The sequence below is a fragment of the Cryptomeria japonica genome, chromosome 3 (assembly GCF_030272615.1).
Source record: "Cryptomeria japonica chromosome 3, Sugi_1.0, whole genome shotgun sequence".
NCBI classification, from domain to species: domain Eukaryota; kingdom Viridiplantae; phylum Streptophyta; class Pinopsida; order Cupressales; family Cupressaceae; genus Cryptomeria; species Cryptomeria japonica.
This window is the reverse complement of record NC_081407.1, coordinates 366,080,364-366,098,329: the sequence shown is the minus strand read 5'-3', so window position 1 is coordinate 366,098,329 and position 17,966 is coordinate 366,080,364. Positions and strand designations below refer to the sequence as shown.

General features: G+C 38.6%; 1 protein-coding gene across 1 annotated transcript in view; it reads left to right on the top strand.

The window, feature by feature from the left end:
- Positions 1-17,966, top strand: part of LOC131080032 (uncharacterized) — a 117,828-nt gene that overhangs the window by 35,178 nt on the left and 64,684 nt on the right. The window lies entirely within an intron of this gene.

The following is a 17,966-nucleotide window of genomic DNA, read 5'->3' as shown; positions in this document are numbered from 1 at the left end:
AATGCATACTCACACACAACATATCAAGGTCATCGGATTTTGCCTATGTGGCATTCCGATCAGGTAAGCACAGGACATGGACATTGCTCTAATATCGAGCAAGGGCTAAGGGTTTGAGTAATGGGCCATTATGCTATTTCCCACAACTTCCATTGGGATTGTGTAGGCACATTCAGACCTGTGAAACCAGGTGGAGTCGATGCCTTGTACCTGCAACCCCGCATCACAGAGAAAAACATATATACAAATAATATACATATACCTAACAATTACATGCACACTGGTGAAGGGGAATTGTGACATCTCGTGTCTCTCCGAAGTGAGTGACGAAATAGCATCCCCTCGCACCGCAATCAGAATCAAACACACAGAATGTAATCCAACACATGATGCATCTCATAAGATATGCAAATATGTTAGTACATGGGTCAGTACATGTAGATCATATAACATCTAATCATCCATAATAATGAGTATAATCAGAATTCATTGCACTTGAAGACTGCACAAAGCTCTTGCAAGATACATGGGCTCAGCTTCATGACTCAGAGTCAGAATTAAGGCAAATATCTAATGCCAATCTGATGGAATATATGTTAGATGTGCAGACATGGCTGAGTTCTGTAGAGAGCAACCAAGATACTTGTGTGGTTGGGTTGCAAGAAAACAATGTTGTGACAACTTTGTTTTCCTTTGTGAAGGGTAACACAGTGTCATAGATAATCTTACAATGTTGATCAATGGCTGCAAAAAATGGCCTGAGATGCGAATGGTTGACAAAAAATAACATCTTTACATTTATTTATATGTGTATGTGCAGTTAAATAAAAAATCAGTCCTGTTAAAAACAGAAAGTTACCAGATTGAGTTCTTTTATGGAGGTGAAACAGTTTTATTTCAGCTACAAGCAATTAAGAAAGGTTCTGAAAAATGAAGATTTGACAAGATAAAAAAGCTACATTTTTTTTTCTCTCATTAGCTCTCTCTCATCCTGATGATGGATCATGGAGTGTGATCTGAAATGTTGATGCAAACAAAATAGACATAGTTGAATCCAGAAGCTTAGCATAATATTCATCATGAACTGTGGAAATTCAATGTCTCTAAGACTCTAAGATAAAAAAGATTATTTATTATATTTAGGTGTTTATGTACATGGGTTCTTCACTCCCATATACAACTGTATAACATCTCTCGATGTAATAATAAGTTATTCTATCATATGTTCAAATTAGTTTAGTTCTCAATTTTGGTTTTCTGAGTTTTATTTAAAGAAATATAGTTCTTAACAATTACTATTTCTCTCCTTTGTACACTATGCTATGCTATAAGATTTTTTATCATTGAATATTCCGCATTGTGTACTTTGTCATCTAATTCACATAGACAGTCTCTTACAATTTTGTTACCAATATAACAAATGGAATCCTACGTTTGGTATGTTGTTCCCCTAGATCTATTTTGGGATTGGAGTCAGTGGTATTAGACCATTCTGAACACATTGACAAAGTTCAAGAATCTCAGGATTCACTTGCTATCTGTTTGTTTGCTTTCTTGTATGCAATGGACAATTTTAAGATGACTTCTATAGAACACACCATAGCAAAAAATGGTAAAAGAACATAATTATTTGCAACAATTAATGTTCATCATATTTAAGAACCATGTTGCAATTTTTTAAAAACTATAAATAACCGAATATCAACCTGTTGACGTGTCTAAAATCGCTGAACTTGCGACTTCATCCGACCAACGCAGAATAGAATGCACTCGCTGAGTATCCTATCCTCTCTTGAGATAAGGAAATCCCTAATGCTGTTTTTTCGTTTGATCAAAGGGGACGACCTCAAGGTTTCGATTGTCAGGTCTTGATTGCGGGATCACTCAGTGGTTTGATGTGTTTTGCTGGAAACACAAAGGGGACTTACGATGATATGGATAATTGCTGGATGAGTTCCCTAAAATTCTAACAGTCTTGTTATCAGTTGGTTTCGGTTGGATGATACTATTTCAGCTGGACTGCAGGGGTTTCTTGGTAAAAAAAGAAAAAGAAGGGATAGGGAAAAGAGATATAGAGAATTTAACTATTTAACTAAGATATCATTTTTAAGAAAAACAGACAGACACCTCCAAATAACCAGATTAAACACTATCAGCCATTTAAGCACAATATTTGTATGAATCTAGTGTGATCTTCAAGGAAAATAGAGTTTTCATGCTATTAAACACATCTTCAGAACTTTAACATTCATTCAATGAGTATTCAATAACCGAACTAAGCATATGAGACGGTTCAGATTAACCATGCAGAAGGAATGACAATCAGTTAGTCCCTAATGGTATGAACAACGAAGATTCTATCAGATGTTTATCTAGAAAATGCTATAGAGAAATGAAAGAAATATAACAGAATAATTCAAATTGGTGAAGGAGACCATGCACTCACAATGAAATTGAAACAGTCTTAACTTTGCATTAAATCCTATGTAAATTTCGCAAGAGCTTCAACAACAATCCATGAACTTCTTACAAAATGAGGGAAAACCAGTACCCTTTAACTAGGCTTCCAAAAACGGATGAATGGCCAAGATCTAAACTAAACAAGTGGCCAAGATTCATCCTTACAAAAGGTACCCATACCCATAAATGGAGGGCAAATATCAACAACTACCCCAAAGGGAGCAATAACTACCCAAAAAGGTAATTAAAACTTATCCAAAATAATTCAAAAAGTGCACATACACAAAGTTTTAAGTTTACAGTTGACTTGGAAGTCAAATATGACCCTTTGGCCAAAAAGTGCACTTTTCAAATTTAAAAGAAAAAAGCACTTTAGGAAAGCACTTTCTCTTTTCCAGCTCTAGATTCCTCGGTGATGAATTCGACCTCGTCGTGCAGATACTCTCCCCAGATATCCTGATCGGCTGCACGCTCTACCCGGACGTAGTCCTAAAATCTCAGGCATAACTTGAATAATTCGGTCATCGGCGGCATAGGTGGATTGAACATTTTGTAATGGATACCTTGTAGGAGGCTATCCAAATTCTCTAGCTCCTCTCTCTAGTATGACTTGTGATTTTCAAAACATGATATGTCTGCTTGCAGCCCAACAGCAAAATCTAGATCCTCTACGAAGTAAGTGACCTTGGGATTAAGCCTGTCCTCCCACTGCGGTTGCACCTCACTATCGTCCATACTATTTTCCCAACCGGGAACCATGGATTTGAGGATTCTTTCACCAAGATCCTTCACATTTGATAAAGTGTCATCGCACTTATCATGCATCTTATTGATATTATCCCTCATGTCGTCCTTCATGCTGAGGGCCCAATACCATTCTTTGAAGGTATTGACACTATAAGGATTTAGGGTAGTATCAGCAGCAGGGATCTGAGAGCAAGTCCAAAATAGAGCCCTAATGAGGGGCAATGCCTTGGCAATCGCCTCATGAGTGTTATAGCATTCCTTCTTCAGCTTACACATTTTGATAATAATGGCTTCCCTATGGAGGGCCATTTCGCGCAGATCCTTGAAGATTTGCTCTCCTCTTTCTTTAATGCCTCGCATCCATTCTTTGACGGCCTTGGCAGTATCTCGTACTCCTTCAAATTCTGTGGTGGTCCTTTGTGCCAATGCTGTAGGGGGAATGTGGGATTCGGAAGCATTATGTAATGGTCTCAGGAGTTGATCAATGTATCCCTCGGCCTGTTCAGCACGAGCTCGATACATGTTCTTTTCAGCTGTTATTTCTTCGAGTTGTCGAAGCATGTTTTGCACGGAGTCTTTGAATTCCTCCCTTTCCTGCTCCTTAGTGGCTCGTCCGATGGGGACAGTCGTGATGCTATAATCAGCCAGTGTAATTTGATTTGCTGGCTTATCTACAGGCAGGGTGGCGATACGAAGGGTACGGTTCCTTTGCTCATCTTTGGTTATCCGGGAATATGCCTTAGGCTTTTTCTTCCCCTTGGCCTTGGCTTGGTCTATGCGTGAGAAGATGTCCTCCAAATCAATGGGCGACTTGGTGGCGGCCTTGCGCTGAGCTCGAGCAATTAGCCATTCTTGAGGTACAGTCTGGGCTGATGTTATGGTTAAATTTGCACTCTGTTCTTTAATGTTTTCAGCCGGCTCATCGCATATTTGCAGCTGCTCGGTTACAGGAGGAGTGGAGGAAGTGTCAAGTTCCTTGCTCGTAGCCGAATTCTCTCCCACTTCACTGAACAACTGCCTAGTATTTTCATGTGATGGTTGTTCTTCAGTCTTTTCAGGCTTGCAGGTCTCATTTGTCCTTTGCTCTCCTTCAACAATGGAGTCATCCTTGGTAGTATTATGGAGCTACAATTCATGGTGGCTTTACTGGGTGGGTTCATGCATCTCCAGCCCCTGAATGGATGGAATCTCTCCTTCCTCCACTTGATTATCAGGTTTGGCTGATTCAATGGCTCTTAGCTCGACTTCTAGCATGTCGGGTGCAGGAGGATCATCAACTCCAAATGCGTCAATATCACTCTGGGAAGGTGGAGCAGGTATATAATCTAGTTCAAGTACATCATCAAATGAATTGGGGTCTTTTGATGATGAAGTGACCTCTGGTCTCTGTTGTGACGTTTTCACACATCGCCCCATTGCAAATGGGGACCCCTGTTTTTTTTGCTTTTTAGGGTTTGTCTTTTTAGGTTTTTTAGGGTTTTGTCAGTTAGCCTTTGCATTTTGAGTGTCGCCCAGGGGATCAATAGGATAGCAAGTCCGGCTTGAGTGATGTCCTGATCCTGAAATTTGGCTAAGTCTGGAATGTCTTGATCCTGAAATTTGACTAAGTCTGGAAACTGAAAAACCTCAAAAAACTAGATTTTGCAATATAACTCCTGGAGGTCTGAAACCACTCTCAAACATCCTGAAAGTATATATGGAATATAACTTAAAGTATAAGAAAGAAGAAACATAGAAGGAAATGTTATATTCCATAAAAATTATCCTGATAGAGAGTTCAAAAAGTCAAATTTCGCTCCTGTCCTTCACTGAGGACCCAGAGCGAATTTTGCTCCTGTCCTTCTCCAAGGGACCAAGGCGAAGCGCTCCTGTCCCTCACCAAGGGTCCAGAGCGAAAAGGCTTAGTGGAGTCATTCCTGACCTTGTTTGGACAAATTGAAGCGTCAAAGGCATGGTGAAGGACGAAATGAGCATGATAGAGCATCCAGACTTGATCAAAAACAATGAAATGATGAAGTTTTTGCCTAGAAGGTCAAATTCGCTCCTGTCCCTCACTGAAGGACCAGAGCGCTTTTCTTTATATGCACAATTTTAGACCTTTTTTGGACATTAACTTTTATTCATAGCATGAAGTAAGATGATATCTTCCTTAGCCAAGACATTTTTTTGATGAAAATTGTAACGATTTGGCCTAGAGAGCAAAATTCGCTCCTGTCCCTCACTGAAGGACCGGAGCTTGAAATCCAATTTCGCATTATCCTTGCAAGATTTAAGTGGTTTCGCGATTTGAGGAGGTCAAGGGAAGTATGTTTTGCCCGTTGAATATAACTTAAGTACGCCACAATGAAGAAAATCTGCCTAAGTAACAAGTTTGCTCCTGTCCCTCTCCAAGGGACCAAGGTGATTGACTAGGGCGCTCCTGTCCCTCTCCAAGGGACCAGAGCGATTTTCCCTCAAGGCAAGTTTTGGGCGAGAGAAAAACAAGTTTTACGTTTGAGGTGGGTGAAGGAAGACGCGATCAATCCGTTGAAGATAATTTTCGAAGCTAGCAAAGGACGAATTGGCTTGTAATTGCAAAAGTGCTCCCGTCCCTCACTGAAGGACCGGAGCTTGAATTTCAAATTTGCACTGTTCTTGCAGGATCAAGACAATTTTATGATTTGAAGAGACCAAGGAAAACATGATTTATCCATTGAATATAATTTGGAAGGCTAACAAAGGACGGATAAGCTTGGATTTGCAAAATAGCTCCTGTCCCTCTCCAAGGGACCAAGGCGAAAAACTTAATATCCAGTCCTTCCTCTCCAAATTTGGACGAATCCAAGTCAAGGCGCGAGGTCAAAATGATATTTAAAGTGCTTCAAGAGGGTACGAGATTGCAAAAACCACAAAACTTGCTCAAAGTGGCCAAGGCGCTCCTGTCCCTCTCCAAGGGACTAGAGCGAAATCTTCAAAACGCCTAAGTGCCTAACGATTGAAATACCATTTCTCATTTTCACAACTTAAGATAAAATGGAGAAAGCATGTTTTGTGCCTTAAAGGTAATTCAAGGACGAGGAGATCAAGAATTTGCACAATCAACTAAGTGGCGCTCCTGTCCTTCACTCAAGGACCAAGGCGATATTCTTCAAATCAATCATTTCCTTCCAAAATCATGCCAAGACAAAGAGATGCAGAGTGAGAAATGTCTTTTGAAAGATGGTGAACAAAGAAATAACCCAAAGAGTCAACAATCTTAGGCCAAAATGTAAAAATCGCTCCTGTCCTTCACTGGAGGACCAGGGCGAAAGTCTTAAGAAGGTCAAAGTTTGCCTTGCAAAATGGAGTTGAACATGCATTAAAGGACGAACGAAGATCATTGTTTGCCTCCAAACTTGAAGTGGCGATTTGAAAGACAAGAATCAAGGACAAAAGATGAAATCGCTCCTGTCCCTCTCCAAGGGACCAGGGCGAAAATGCTTTAAAGTGCACTCATTTCAAAGATCGAATAAATTGAACTCGAAATTCTAAGTAAAAATGCCATCTTGGACGTCAAAAATGAGGTCTTGGACGTAAAAAACAAGAAGTGTGAGGTCCAAAAGGTATAGGCGCTCCTGTCCCTCTCCAAGGGACCAGGGCGATGAGGTTGATATTCATTATTCTTCCCATGCTTGGACGCCAATATCTTTCGAATTACATTAAAATGCCAAATTCGCTAAAAACTTGAAATATTTAATTTAATTGGCATTTAAAAATAGCGCATGAACATTTAATAATTAATTTAAGCCTTTAAAAAAAAAAAATAAAAAAAAATCGAAATTATTAATTACAAAGGCATTTAATTAATTATTATTAAATTTTAAAAAAGGGAGCGCTTGGGGTATTATTTTTAAATGTTTTTTGCAAGGTCGGCCCCCTCTTTTATTAAATTTTATTTGTTTCTGGGGCCTATTTTCCAAGTCGGCCTAGGGGCAATTATCAAGATGAGCGCCTATATAGGAGGGGTGTGTTGAGCATGTTAATCCATCATTCAATCATTTGTCCAAGTGCGATTTTGAAGGAGCAATAGAAGTGCGAAATCTCATCCAAGTAGAAGTGCGAGTTTTGATTCAAGAGGGAGAGCGAACTTTGTTGGAGGCTAGAGGTGGAGCGAATTTTCCTTAAAACGTTGAAGACCCCAAAGGATGGTGAAGTTAAAAAGGAGGCGCAAGTTGTCCAAGGGAGAGCTTTGATCTACACTTTGCCTAGCAAAATTCATCTATTTTTTAGAGTTAATTCTCAAGAAGAGGTATGGCAAAATCATCTTGACACCCTTATTCAAGGTTTGATTTTTTTTTTTTTTTTAGACATTTTTTTAGAAAAGTCTAAGTATTGCATGGTTAATTAGGAAATGATAACTCAAGATTTATCATGAAGTTTCCTAATTAAAATCTTGAATCTTCCTCTTAAAGTTTAATTTTTAGATTTCAAGATATATTACTAATTTTGAAACGTTGTGTAGGTACCAAGATGGCGACTCCCAAGCTCGAAAGATCTACAAGTCGGAAGACTCTCCTCAAGGAAAATCAAGCCAGATCAAGGACAGTCTCCTCAAGGACGATCAAGTAAGGACAAGGGCGGCCTCCTCCAGTCGAGCATTCCAAGGCGAGGTACATCAATCATCCTGCACATCAAGGACACAAGGAGTTAGAACAAGGGTTCGTTGAAGAAGCAAATAGTTCCAGATGAATTAATTAAAGCTAGCTTCTCAACAACATCAAGTTGAATATTTACCAAGTTACAAGTGTCAGACGAGGTGGCATCCTAGTCATCACTTCTCCAGTCAGTGTGGTCCACCTCAGCATGTCCAGATTCAATGTACCTAACTCATGGAAGGTGGCACAAACTTCGATGTACCTACCCCGGCTATCCATTGGTCGATTTTTCTAGAGAGGACATGTGTCCAAGCAATACAATTTTATCATTGGTCAAGCATTAAATGTTATGTAATGGTTGTAACAAACTCTAATTAGGGTTTTCATTGTTGAATCTTGGCCATTGATCTCGAATTGATCTAAGCCATCGAATTGTATTGAGGGCACTATATAAGCCCTGACATTTCATTTTGTAAAGGCAGTTAGGAAGGAGTTGGAAAGCGGTTAGAAGACAAATAGAGAGTAGTTAGCTAGTTGATAGAATAGTAATTAGAGTAGAGTAGAGAGAGAAGGCAAAGATTGTTGCCAAGATGTTGTTGTAAAAGACTTGTAACTTCATTGAAGAAATGGTGAAATTTATGGGTCGATTCGACAATTTGCATGGTCTTTATACTTCTCATATTTGATTTCATGTTATTAGATGAGTGGAAGAAATATGCTTGATTGATGGTGAAATTCGCATATCCATACTACTAGCAGTTTGTTGATTGCAGACTTGCCTTGTGTAGTCAACTGGAATCGTTCAGCTTAAGCTTAACTTCAATTGTCGCTTCTTCATTGATATGCATCAACCTGATGGTGTCTATGCCTGCAGTGATGATTTGAACATCATAAAGCTTCCCTTTGAAGATCGCACTAGCCTTGTGGAGATGGTCCTGCGATGTCAAAACAAGACCTAGTTAGAGTTTCACCAAAGATCAATCATTGCTCCTACATTCTTAGTATTAGGATTAGATCCTCTCTTTGCCCTCATCTTTTTTCCATTTTTCAAATCTAAGGCAGTAAGATCCTGTGTTCCAGCAATATTCAAAAGCAAATCAGAAGTTCAATCATCAAATGTAAGTCCCCTTGTGATTCCAGCAAATCACATCATACCACAGAGAGCTTATCCACACGTAGAGATCCTACATACAAGAACCTTGAAGTTTCTCCGATTGATCCTTTTCGCGATATCTTCAGCATTCGGAAACTTTATTCAAGAGAGGATAAGGTACCCTTGGGTATTTTATTCTGTGTTAGGCTATGTACAAAATACACGTCAACAGTCTCCTAATAGGGATCTTTTCCCTTCTTGTTCTTTTGGATGTCCGAGTTCCTCTACTAGCCTTAGCCTTCTTCCTTTTTTCAGTCTTTTCAACCTCTTCCTTTGGTGCACTAGATGTTCCCTCATCTTCGGAGGACTGAGAATCAAGGTTACCCATCAAGTGGTAGGTGAACTGGACTCCCTCATGAATCAGTCGCTCAATTTGCTAGTGCAACCACTGGTCAGTATATCTTCCTGGGGCTGCCATAACCGCCTCAAAATCAGTGATTGGATCTTGCAACCAATCGATGCCTGGCAAAAGATGTCTTACCGCCTCAAATTCCTGGACTTGTAGCCAATTTCTTGAATCTGTTAGTTGATCTGGGACCTGACGGTATTCATAGTCGCATTTGCTGCACACTCAGCCTTGAATATTCGCGCCGTCAGACCTCATAGTCATCAGAGCAGTTCTTCCAATAATCTTCAACTGATTCTTTTGCTCTGTATCGCCTGCCATAGGCTCTCTTTGCCAGATTGTCATGATCAAAGCATTTCCTTGGGAAATGTTCTTGTAGGCTGTAGGAGGCTAGTTCTGTAAAGGATTCCTCTACCTGGGTTGGGTTCTTTAGATGGACATCAAGGTTACCTATAATCATAGGGAAGGCGAATCCACACTGCTTCTTGTCTCTGAGTAAACTGTTCGCCGAACGTGACTGCCTTGCGACTTTCAGGAGAACTATCTTGTCGGCTGGCTATCGCAGAAGTCAGAAAGGAGCACCTCAAAGCCAGCTATCCGGATGTAGGAGAACCTTGGGAATTGGATGAATCAGGCACCATACCTCTGTACTAGAATAGTAGCTTGCTCTGAGAGCCTTATGTGTAGTTCTCCCTGCATCAGCCTGACCAAGCGCATTGTGAAGGCGTCATTGACGCGCTCATACTGACCAATTGCATAGGCAGGGCTGTTCTTTTCCCTTTGAGCTATGTCCTGATAGTGTAGCTGTGGATAACAATCGTATACCTTCACCTGATCAGGCCCATTCTTGATTTCACCCTTCATGTTTAAACATGGCAGTGGCTGGTTTTTGGCGAACATGTAGACTAAATAGGATGTCATAGTGAAGTACTTCTTTGCCTCAAGTTCGATCAATTGGGTGTGGATGTTGTCGCTTATGATTTGGGCCTAGTCAAACTTGGATTTCTCAGCGAAGACCTGTTTTGTGAAGTAGAACATCCATTCCTCAAAGTAGTTGGATTGGGGAAGTCCCATAATCCTGTTGAGCAATGTGACCATGTCACCATGCTTGTTGTGAAAGTCGCTTCTAGGGGTCTTTTTCCCAATCCTGATGCTTGGAGGTCTTCTCTCCTTGTACCACTCTTCATTTATTAGTGTTCTGCATTTGGCAGGGTTTATATCATACGCCACTTGCGCCTCATCTATAGTTGTTGCTATGGGGTTGTTCGGGAAGGGAATGTCAAATGCATCGCCAATGGCTTCAGGAGTGAAGTTAGCGAGGACCATGTTCTCGAGGAGCACCAATCTGGAGTTTGGTTGGTAATGTCGGGCAACCTCTACTACTAGCTCATAGTTTTGCACTGCCGGGGGAATTCCTGCTGCTTGGGCAATGCCACTTTCCATCATCCGCCTAGGCCTGCCATAGGCATTAGGGGAGAAAACTCGTTTTTTGAAATCTTGAATATCAATATGGCCCAGGTCAGTATCACCTACACTTTCCCAGATACTCTGAACTTTTGATTCCCTTAGTCCCCCTCTCTGATACTGATACTACATCTTTTCGACTCCACGAGGGATATCTGACTTGGACACTCGTGATGTCTTTGCTGCAGCAGGTGTCTTTGATGATTCTACCGCTGATTTAGGCATTTATTCTGCATAGCCGGACGCGGATTACGAGACAATATAAAGGAAACGAAGCGGGTTAGATAAAGGGATACACCAACATACAAGGATTAACTTGAAAACCGAATTTAAAGAACAACATGATACTCTAACTAAAAAGCTTAATTGATCTGGACATGAATATTTATGAAGCTTTTTTGATTACAAATTTACTTATTCGGCTATGGTTCAAAGACTTAGATGATTTCGACTGCTGAATTTATGCTTAGGCATATTAGGATCAATTTTCAAAAATGGACAATGCTTTAAGATTTGCCCTAAGTCTGAAAATGCGTTTTTGGTTAATTCCTAGACTCTGTTTTTAATTGCTTTGCATGACGTCTTATAAATGGGAAGAAATGCGGTTTTTTGATTTAATCGCTTTAATCAATTTTTTGCACACACATCTATCCAGTTTTGCATATATTTCGAATGATTTCAAGAGAGGCGAAGCACACTTACCTGGCGAAAATGAATGGCGTGAATTCACACAACTTGCCCTGCAAGAATGAATTCCTTTGGATTCGAAAAATGATACTTCATATGCCTTACGTTCTGAAAAGATAAGTTCACAACTTGCAAATTTGGAACGGGAGAGTCCTGCAATTTTGAATTTCAACGGTTAACTCCCTATTTCAAATTTTCGCGCCTATGGTTTGGAAAGAAAATGCAGATTTAAACACTTAGACATAGCGATTTTTACCTTGGTGATTTCACCTCCTGCGTGATTTTTTCAACAAATTACTTAACCTTCCACACTTCCCCGCGATTGTGATGGGTTCAAGGCGTTTGAAAAGGGTTTGGAGAGCTTTTTAGAAACCGCAACTTTCTCCTATACGAACTTCGGCGTTTAATTGCTCTCTACAAGGTATGAAAACCTCGTGACTTTCAATACTTAAAGAAGAATCGCGGTATTACCTTAAATGGCGAATTTCGGAAAATAAGACATTTTGCAAGCTTGTAGCTTTCTAAAAATCGCGGTTTTAACCCTACGCAAAGTTTCAACAAATGGAGAGTGTAGTTCGTGAAAAACACTCACTGCGCAATTTACCTCAAAGCGCGACCTTCAGCAAATTGGGGGGGGGGGTTCCCTTTTATCCTCTTCAATCTTTGGCGAAAATGACTATGCTAAAAACTCTTTGGACAATTTCGCCTTATATAGCGATTTTCGGGATTTGAAGAGCCTTTTCAAACTTCTAATCTTTCACCTAAAAGTGCGAATTTCAGCACTTTCATGCACTTTTCAAACTTCTTATTTTTCGCACTTACCCCTTGTCACACGATTTCGGCATCTTGAGGGGTTTTGAAAACTTTCTAACTTTTAAAACTTTCTCTCCATAATGCGCTTTTCGGCATTCTAGGGGGTTTTGAAAAGTTTTAACTTTTAATACTTTCACGCACTCTACCCTAACTTCGGGTTTTGGAGGCACATTGCAAACTTTGAACTTTTCGCGTTTTCACCTAAAAGTGCGAATTCGGCACTTTCATGCACTTTTCAAACTTTAAAAAAAATCGCGCTTTTCCCTGAGAATGCAATTTTCGGGGTTTTGAGGGTGTTTGCAAACTAAATTTTTTTTTACTTACCCTTTATGCGATTTTCGGGCTTTATGTACCCTTTGCAAACTAAAAAAAACTTCTCACTTACCCCTTATGCGATTTTCGAGCTTTTCGAAGTCTTTGGAAAGTTTTATTTTTCGCATCTTAATGCCATTTTCGGGGTTTTGACCCATTTTGCCAATTTCGGCACTTGGAGAGATTTTGCAAGTTTTCACTTCTTGTATTTTGTCCAAATGCTGGCGAATTTCGGCATTTTGGCCCATTCTGCAAACTCTTAGAAACTCATGTAATTTCTCCCCCTTAGTGCGAATTTCAGGATTTTGGGAGGTGTTGAAAATTCGACATTTGCATCCTTTTATCTCTCCTATATCCTCTGACGAAAATTGGCGCTTTGGGTCTTCATGCGGCCTTTAGACGCTTTATCTTTTTCTTGGGGGGATTTCGCCAGTTTCCACCATTCCAAGCCTATCTCAGGCGATTTTACAAGCTTAAACGATCTCTTGGAATTTTCATGCCTGAAGGCTCAACTGATCTTACGGATTCATAGGCTCCTACTCATAACATTATCATCTCATGGACTGATTCGGGCACGCTCAAAAGGACGCGAGACACTCTTCGCGGAACTCAACAAGGCGAAGGTGAAAAGACCAAAAAAGAGGAAAGGGGATCCTGTCGGTGACAGGGAGCGTGTGCAACACACAACACAACCATATTTGTTAAATGTGAAAAATAATTGCTGACCATTCCATACTTGTGGGCAGGGTTTTCTGCAATGCTAAGTTGAGTGCAAATGCATGGGAGATTATAAAAGTAACCTTCTCTTTTCATAGAAATTGAATTCATTTTTTCACTTTAATTAATTCAAAAGTGGCATAGATTGGAACCTGAGACTAGGTTGATCTTTTAATGTATGAGAGAGGAGCAGTATTATCATCCTCTGATTGCTCCTGCTGCAACATTATGTGAGCGAATCCCTTAATCAGTTATCCATCTTTAGCTGAATGAGAAATTAAATGTAATATAATAAATAAAAGCAAGAACATAAGAAAAAAGACAGTGGAGTGAGTTTTTAGAAAAAAATGGGAAAAGGATGTGGGCTATTGAGTAAAACATGTTTTCCTCAATTTTTTTGAAAAATTCACAGCCATTTTCTTATAATTACCCAAATTTTTTCATTTTTCATCATTTTTCTATTTATGGATTTGTCCTGTTTTTCCTATTTTAAACCTATCTGATTGAATTCCATTTACACTCAGTTTGTTGTGTCAATTCTGTGTAAATGGAATGCTATTGTAGAATACGAAATGCCTGATTATTCAAAGACACCTACTATATGTAGAATACTTGAATGAGTGTTCAAAGGTATGATCTTACTATGAGTTACATCATTTGCAAATTCCTCCAAATTAATTAAGCACCTCTTTGGTGTTTAAAATCCTTTCTGAGCTCAGTTCAACTTGTGTATGCGACAATATGAAGGGAAGATAGAGGTTGATATGTTGAATTCCTAGATTTCTAACCTTAAATCACATTTGATCTTAAATGCTTCTGGATTTGACTGTGTAATCTGTTTTTCATCAACATTTTAGATCACACTTCACAATCCATCATTTTCTCTTCTCTTGCTGTCTACATCCTAATGATGGATCATGGTGTGTGATCTGAAATATTGATGGAAAAACACTTCATGCAGTTAAATCGAGAAACATTCAAGCTCTACCACTATGGACTGTGGAAATTTAATGGTTTTACTTAAATCATATTTATCCAAAAGATTAAACTTTCGTGGCTCAAACTATCACATTTTGCCAAGTCTTGGTGATAAATATGGAGATTGTTGTGTAAAGAAAGACCCAGTTAAGATGCAGTGAGTTTGTGGAGTGTTTTACATAGAATACTTTTCTGTCTAGGACCTGAGCATATCAAGTGGTATCAATTGTGTCAATGACGGGTCTAGATACTATAGAATTACATGAATGATCTGACATTAATACTGCTACATTCCAAATTCACTTTCTTAAACCTCTGTAGTTTATCAGGAATATTTGAAATTTTGAACAAATTTGGAATTCCCTTCTATCAACACTCCTGGAGAAGCTTGCAGATTTACAACTAAATTTTATTAGAATTTAAATTTCATGTGACTTCGTAACATAAACCAAAAAGTATTGCAAACTCGCTCTCATAGTTTTTGATGCTAAATTTGATTCTTTAGAGTGGTCTAAGTGCTGAAACCAGTTCCTATGTTACCCCAAGTTTCCGGGGCGGGGACGGCAGGGGACAGGGGTATGGGTTTCTGCGACGGTGATTTTTTTTGCCAATTTTGGGGACGGATAGGGGACGACAAAGGGGACGGCTATATAAAAGTAGGGAAAATTAAAATATATAGGGATATTTTAAAATATTCATACGAAAACATAGATAAAACATGCACATATCCATTATAGAACCTTAACATATAAGAACTAGTAGAGTTCTTATGGCAAATTTGTGTTAAATTGAGAGTCAAAGTCAAATTGCTTATAGAATTCATTGTCAAAATTCATTGTCTATATGCAGAATTTATGGGAACGTCCCCTAGGAGTCCCCTGTCCCCGGGATGGGGACGGCTGAAAAAAACCGGGGATGCGTCCCCAGGTAATGTAGGAAACAACACTTCAAACCAGCAACATATAACTCAGTCAAACACAACTAACAATAGCCTAAAAAGAAAATGCAAAGAAAACATAGAATAGTGTAGTGACTACTCAATACAACCCTACCTAGTGATTTAATTTTAGATTCCACTCTCAACAATTTCTCTTATTCCAAGTACAAATTGCATTGTCTTTGTAGCCCTTAATAAGAAAGAAAGAGATATCCTGGTTGATGCTAGATTTGATTTCACAGTCCTTATTCCTTAGGCTAATCTTTTTCAGCTGGTCTTAAACAAGAGTTTCATTGCAAATATGGCTTGAAGGTTAACCTCTACATTTTATGATGGACAATGGTTGTTAAGAGAACCTCTTTTTTATGGACTTCCTTTAAAAGTTTGAGACTTTCCTACACGTTGCACCCACAACAATAAACCATTTCTTAGCTCTAACATGACGAGGATTCAGGCATTATAGAGCAGAGTAAGCTTGAATACCCTATACATCCGTGTAAGAATGAATTCACTTGCAGTGTGTCTCCCTTTGATGTTTAGGCTGTTCACCATCGTACAAACGCAAACCATAACACAAAATTCTTTCTATTGGGTGAACAATTATACAAGTTTCTTTTAGTTATTTTCAAGATCATGTTGTCTTGATTATGGATGTAGTGATTTTATTATATTTTTAACTTTTTTTTCCCCAAACACACTGGCTGCAGGTAGCTTGTGAAACTCGCTTAACCTGCTCACCTTTGAAAATTCAACTTCCAAGTGGAAGAGATGGGTGGATATAATATCAAAATTCAAAATCCTTTATTGTTTGGTTGGCATAAAATCCAAACCCAAAACTTTACAATTCAACCTGTAGGCATCTGAGGACCTGCGATCCTTTTCTTGAGCTTTTAGTAAAAATTAAAAATAAGGCGGTACATTCCCTGAGGGTCCCACGACCCCTAATAAACCTTCAGCAGCTCCAAGTTCCCCACGACCCTATCTCATAGGTTGGTGGCCAGCACAATTTAGAGTTCTTTAAGAAAAACTAATCGCTACCTTGTTATTTGTGGTACGGGCTGCTACCAATTACTTGACCAATACATTAAAAAGAGGATTCCAGATATCTGACGGTACCTGGAAATGTCAAAGTTACTTGGTAAAATGTCAAGTTGTGTTGGGACATAATTATGATTATAGGTCCAATTCCATTGCTACAAGAACATCATTCATCAGCAATTATTAAAAATAACATTTACCATAAATCTCAAAATTGAAGTAGCCATTGTAGGAGTTGCAACCCCACTACTTATTAAATGCATTATTTATGTTTGGGTGAAAGTTCAAAGTTGTGTCACACTTTTATAAAGAAAATGACCAACATTGATCTAATTTTTGCCTGAGACAAGCTCAATAACAAAAGGTAAATTATGCAGGGTGTGAAATCTTGCAAGAATTGAAGAATCATCAGCTTTGATGATTAATGAATAATTAGATTTTAGGGAATAAGTTTTGTGTTCAAACTTTTTCTTGAGTATGATTACAAGCATTTTAAAGATTTTTTAGAAGAAAATTTAATGCTAGGCAATGGACTTATATCACGGGTTGATATGTTCAGATACCATAATGTATCTTGCTTCATGATTACATGAAATTTGATTATTATGAAATTGCCGTGAAGACAAAGTGATGCAATACTTGTTAGTAGATTAATGTTCTATGGTACATAAAAACAAATGTTGTTTAATACAAATGTTACAAAATTTCGAAGTTATAGATCAATGTATCTTAGGAATTTTAAGTAGTATTGTTTCATTGAATGACAATGTTAAGGTTTTCGCATGGAGCTGAATTTTAGTTAAGGCAAAATGAGCCAAATATCAAGGTCAAGCCTGTAATTTTTTCACACTGTAACTTTTAATTATTATATAAAGAAGGTCTAATATTAATTCAGCCATATAATATGGAGTTAGAAAATGGTTGGAAGATTTGGTGGTTATGGAACTTTGGGTGAAACAAAATTGGTATAAAAGACTTGAAGATGAATGAACAAGGGTTCCTTACTCTGCCTTTTGTAGGGTTTGCAATTTCATATGAATGTGGATGGAATGTGTACATAATGAGTAAGAAACCACATTATTTTTTATGAAAATCTCTTCACAAAAATCCGTTTCTGTTAAATTGGGGAAGTATATTAATTTGCATTTAATAATTTTCAGCCGCATGCATTCATTTTCACTTTTTAAAACTTTTTACTGAGTGTTTCAATGGTGAATTGTGAATGAATCACATGTATGCATAGTTGCATGGGTACTTGTACCCAGCCCCTGGGTACTCGTACCGGAGACTTGGATGCATATCCCACACCGGAAACTTGGTTGGAAACCTCTCCATAGAGAGGAGACTTCCCGCTAACGTATCCGCCCATTTCCCACCATCTCCAAGCCAAACAAAAAAAAGGAAACCCTAAAATGTTAAAAATAAAATAAAATACAGGCAACAAAATAATCAAAATACAGTACAAACGGAAAAAAAACAACACTCAAAACAAATGCAGGTCACAAGGATTTCTTAAAACATTGCAACAGCCATTACTAAATTATTATATTATATTTAATGTCATTATATTTTCAGAATTTCTATAAATTATTAAATTATATTTGAAAGAAATTGGCATCTCCAAGTACCCATGTCTCCTATTTTGAAACAATAGCCTTACTGGTACCAGCACCAGTTTCCAAAGTCTCCAAGTACCCCCAT